Raw genomic sequence first — 5998 nt, 5'->3', positions numbered from 1 at the left:
TTACAAAAAAGGAAAAAGGATGAAAAAATTTTTTTTTTTTTCTTTTAGTGTTGGGAAGGGTTAGAACTATCAGATGTGGATTTGCCATCTATACATTTCAGTCTTCAGTTGCCTCTATTACTTTTTCTGCTGTCCTAAGGGCACAAAGTGAGCCTAAATAGCCCAGATGAGGTCACAGTCCTCTATTGAAACCTGACAAAAATTCTAACCCACACTTATCCAAAGCTCAAAGAGGAAAAGTTTTGCTGGGAGTGGACTTTAAAAGCCACGACATTGCAGGAATAGTTAGGCTTGTAAGCATTTCTGAATAGTTGTTTATCTAAAAGGAAGAATAGAAATTAAATGGTCTTATTCATTAACACCGTTTGCATTTGCAATGTTTCTTTTATGCAGTAAAATTCAAGGCTATGGTTACACAAGCGATTGATTAACAATGTATCCCTAGCCTTACTGAGCATTGCTTCGTATATGTTTGCACCATAACAATAGGAATATGGCATCAAAAGAATAAAGGTTACTGATGTGCAATGATTTTGCTTCTCGTGTGTGTGATTTCTGTACTCCTCTGCTACATTGACAATCAAAATGTGCCTCCCACAAAAGAGTTTCAAGTTCATAATTCACAAAGCTGTTACTTTATCGGCCATTGAGAGACATGGAACAGTTTATTGCCATGGGTTATATAGTGCCATCTTAAACAGAACTCTGAGGAAAACTATTATTAACTTTTGCAGTGAGGCTTACCCCCACACTGCAAGGGTTAACTGCTCATTTTGGACTAGGGAGGAAAATACAAAAAAAGTTATACTCGCCTGATCCACCGAGCTGGCCGGCTGTGACCACACTTCCTCCAGCCCGTCTCCTCCTCCCATGCGATATAATGTCCCATGGGGTGCTCACGTGCTGTGCACTGTGTATAGAACGTGATGATTTACAGGACCTTAGACTGCTGCAATGGGACCAGTCTAAGCAAGCTGGCTCTGAGGATCAGGTGAGTATAACTTTATTTTCTTCCCTAGACACAAACCAGCATTAAACCTTTGCAGTGCAGGGATAGACCCACTGCAAGGGTTGTTAATAATTTCCCCAGAGTTTTTCTTTAAAAATTGCGAACCTCAGGGGCCTATATAACCCCCGCTCCAGTTACCTCTAGTGTCTTCAGGTAGCTGAAAGCCTGCTTTCAGTATTGCTGGTCAAAACTTTGTTTGGACGTCTTCAACATCTGCTGGTAGAAGAACACTGCACCTTTTATAGTCCTAGATAGTTTCGCCAGTTAGCACAGACTTGGAAATTCTCTTTTCTCAGAGTGTGAGAATTTTTTGCAACAGTCGTGCAGTGTTTGTTACTGCAGTGGACTCCTGAAAGTTCTCTGTACTGGGGTCTGCTACATGTCCCTGACAGATGTCACTGCAGATGCTCCCTTTTATTTTTTTAGGGCCCGAGCTGCAGCAGCTCCAGCAGGACTGACCCAGTCTCTGAAGGACTCACTATGCATGGGTGCCAGTAGGGGCTTCCTCCTACTTTTGTTTAACTTTTAAAATGATTTACATGTAATTGCTACTCAAGCATTTGTTTTCCTAATTTCTATGAAATATGGAAACCAGGAGGAGTTTCTTAGTTGTATGTTTAAAGCAACACAAAAGGTCCCCAATACACTTTCAAGCTATCCAGAAAAAGAAAAAAAATGGTTTCAGGGGGTTTTTGTTGCATTCATTTTCAAATATATGTGGAAACCACACTGCTGTGTCAAGGCACCTCACTCTAAACTACGGATGTCCCATTACCGGTACTAGCATCGGTATCGGGACCAATCCTGGGCATTTTGACAAGTACTTGTCAAAATGCCCCGATACAATGCGCCGAAGCTTGCGCTATTTCTTTTCTAATTACCGACCGTGTCGCGCCGAGCATCGTCTCACTGCTCCAGGTCGCCGGCCACCTAAATTAGGACCCCACCTGGAGCGCCGCCCACCAGAGTAGCAGTGACGCGACGCTCCTCTCCAGATCAGCGCCTACGACGTCCTCACGTGTGAGGAAAATTATGAGGCACCGTGATCGAGGCAACAGTGAGTAAGACGGGGCCTGGGCTTAGTTTTTTGTGTGAACAAGAACAATCAACTGCTGCAGTGCATTCTATATGTACTGTGCATATACAGTACATATAGAATGCACTGCAGCAATAGATTTACAATTCTGCACTGCTAATCTGAATGGGTTAAATGGTCCATAGTACAACTACATGTTATGTATTGTATATGTACTATGGATCATGATTTAACCTATTCATGTTAGCAGGGCATAATTGTAACTCTATTACTGCAGTATACTGGACGTGTGTACTGTATATGTACTATGGATCATGATTTAACCTATTCATGTTAGCGGGGCAGAATTGTGAGCGCCTCCCACAAGCTGAGACGCGATCCTGCCCAGCGCCGACTACAAGATACACAGCGTGAGGCAACAGGGATCGGAGTGAAACTGTGAGTGAGGGAAGCTGGGACAGAGCTGGCTGTAAATCTATTGCTATAGTGTACTGGACGTGTGTGATGTATATGTAGTACATATATACAGCACATACCTCCACTACACTACAGCAATAGATTTACAATTCTGCCCTGCTAACATGAAGGTTAAATCATGATCCATAGTACATAACATGTTATGTACTATGGACCATTTAAAGTCATCTGTCCCTTTTAAAAAAGTATCGGTAATTGGTACTGGCAAGTACATGAGGGGAAGTACTTGTACTTGGTCCTGAAAAAGTGGGATCGGGTCATCTCTACTCTAAACCCTTGGTTCTCAATTGGTGGATCAAGACCCCGTGTTCAGTCTGTCGCCGCATGCCTTCCACTTTTCTAGGTGAGAGACTCCTCTGCCTCCCCCTAGCGCAGCACTGTCAGTTCTCGCACCAAGCAGCCATTCAAAATAAGATGCCCAGTGCTGAGTGTCAGCTTGAGGTGGGATGGGGCTATGTCTGTGAGGGAGCTCCATTCATACGTGCATTGCTTACAGCTCCCTGGCATGTCCTATATAGGTGCCTGGACCAGAGTGACATCACATTCTGGCTCTCGACACCTCCACAGGGCAGGCAAGAGAGCTGTACAAACAATGCACATATGGATGGAGCTCCGTCACAGCACAGCAGCACACACTGGACCCCAGTCTAAGGATCCACTCCAGTTCTCGTAAGGTAGGGAGACTGGGTGGACCTTAAAAAATGTTTTTACATTTTTTGGTGTGAGTATGTGTATGTGAGAATGTGTCTCTGTCAGTGTTTTTGAGGGCCCGTTCACACTAGTACAGTGCATTAATCACATAGTACCGTGCCTTCTTGAGTGGGAGGTGTGTTGCCGTTAATTTAAATGGTACCCCAAACACACCTCCAGCAAAACAAATGGCAAACGCACTCATCAATTTGTTACAGCGAGGTGCACATGGAAGGGCTTTAAACAGTAACAGCAAAAAGTTTCCCAGCACACTCACCAGCCAGCATGCAAAAAAACTTGTCTCACCGCTAAGGTTAAAAACAAAGGTTTAGATACACGTCTTCTGCAGAATATGTGAAATCCGCACCGCCTCACCAACTCTATATAGTGCGGTCCTAACTCTAAACTATGAGAGTCTCCATCTTGGAGCACATGTGGCAAAAGATCAAATTGGGTGCAGGTTTGTCAGGAGGAAGCCCAACCTCCCTTAAAGGCACAGTCCCTGCCCCGAACCATGAACCCCGCACATCACAATGTCAGCTGAGCCCCCCCCCCCCCGTGCGTCACTGCAACAAATCAGTCAATACTGTATGATTACAATGCACAGAAAGCATGTTTTGTATTTTGCCCTGCCTAGACGAACCTTTACATTATTTGCTACTTTCAAGCCAATTGCATTGGCTGCCACTGTTTTGTCTCGGAAATTTGCGGAGTTGTGATTTGTTTTTTTCGTGCACAAAAATGTACACAAACCGTTTTAATGAAGACAAACTCCCCCATTCAGGAAGCAGTCGGGTATAGACGTGGTAAAACAAACAACTGATTTTTCTATGAGGGGTGGGTAAGAAATTGCAACAAGTTTGTTTTATCTACTTATCATGTTGATTAATCAGATAGTGGAGTTTGTCTAGCGCTTAGCAAACATATGTGGAGTTACACCTTTATACCTCCCGGAACTTGTGCAGTGTGAGGCTGGTGGTGTGATTGCAGTTGCTGGCGCCTTGGAATGGGATGGATGCCATTTTTGTGCTCTTGCTGATTCCTCTCCTTAGATAAAAGGAGTCTCATCACAGAGTGGGATGAGACCACATGAATCCCCACAAGCTCCCCACCCCTTTTAGATGCTTGAGAAACATGGGGAGATTCTCTCTTTTATCTACACGCTTCTTAGTTAGCCTGCCTGTGCCACAGAGAGGAAAAATGAGGCAGATTCTCATCTGCTGCTTGCAAGGTCTCTGTCTATATCACATTGACCACCCCAGATCTGTGGGTAATGGTCTGGTCACTAAGGTGCGGCTGTCTATTTGCAATCAGTGGATGAATCCAGAATCTTGCCTCTTATGTTGCTTCTGTGCTTCATGCTGAATAAAGACTGCCACAGTTGCAAAAAGAGGCTCAACTGCTGACATTACAATCAGGTTCCTCAACACAAGACACAGAAATCCACAAAATGGATGCTTCCCAAGTCCACGACAAAGATGTCACTGCAGGAAATAAATCCTCATTGGCCAAACCTAAAAAAAAACACGTATTTAAGGCCCTGCTGTATTTTAGGTGTAGTACCATTAGTTTCCCTCCAAGGATTCCTTTCTGCCTAGCTAGAGGGTATACAGTATATAGCAGCGGAGGAGTCTTCTCTGGATCTTCTGGGTGTAGAAAAAAGTAAGCTAGAGAAGAACAGAGCTTGGGGGATATATAGGCCCACAGCTGGTAGAATGTAGTGTTCCAGTTTTATTGTAGTTCTCTTGGGGAGGGGGATGCCACTACAGTAGCCAGTACAGCTGGAGAATCTGTTGATAGCACTCCCTCAGGTGGGCATAATTCTGGAAGTAGACTGGCTATGACGCTGTAATGATACATAATACTGTAAATGATAGTATGTTTCGCTGTCTCCTAACATAAGTAAAGAGAAGTTACACTCAACCAGAATTTTGGACTAGGTCTCGTATTTCCTGTGATTGGTGAGTCACCTATATACCTGGGGATCTCATTGCGTGCCGCGGGCGTGGCTGAGCAGACGTTTAAAAACGCCCGCTCAGATCTAGGAAGCTCCTGTCCGGCCGTTTTTGCTACAACGGCTAGCTGGGATGCGGTTAAAAACAGTATTTTTGAAAAGTTTTTCTTTTGCATTGATTCATGTCCTTCAGGGCATTACCCGGATCCCCATACACTTTTTATGGCCAATAACGTGCATATAAGCCCTCTTAAAGGGGACAATTGTTTTTGAAAGTTCTACCCCCATAGACTTGCATTGAGTTCGAACTTTTTGGATGTTCTAAAGTTTGAATTCGAACCAAACTCGGGCCTGTTCAGCCCACCACTAGTCGGTATGTATCTCAGCCTCCCTCCTTCTGGAATAACGCCAGCAGCAATGACTCTGCTTTGTGTCCCGGGTGAGGGAAGTCACGGTTACCTTGCATGAACCTTGTGAACGGTTCCTCACAAGTTCTAACAGCCATTCACTGTGACTAAGCAAAGGCTGCCCTCCCCTCCCACCGCTGTCACCCAGCACATGGACTTCCGCGTTATGGCATTCATAGTCCGGAGCCGAGGCCTCTGTGCAGCAGTCCCGCTACACCTCTCATCCCGGGGGAGCGCACACACTCTGCCCGCTCACATCAGCCACCTGATCCGGCGAGGACCCGGCACCCCCATCACCAGCAAATGTCACAGCATCCCTCTCTATACTAACCGGGCACCCCGATCCTTCCCTCTGCCCAACTTTACACAGCTCCTGTCACCGCGATCACTGCTCCACCGTACCGATCGCTACGGCAGCAGCTGGA

This window comes from Nanorana parkeri, unplaced genomic scaffold (assembly GCF_000935625.1).
Source record: "Nanorana parkeri isolate BGI_ZX_2015 unplaced genomic scaffold, ASM93562v1 scaffold310, whole genome shotgun sequence".
In the NCBI taxonomy this organism is placed as follows: Eukaryota; Metazoa; Chordata; class Amphibia; order Anura; family Dicroglossidae; genus Nanorana; species Nanorana parkeri.
This window is presented reverse-complemented; position numbering follows the sequence as displayed.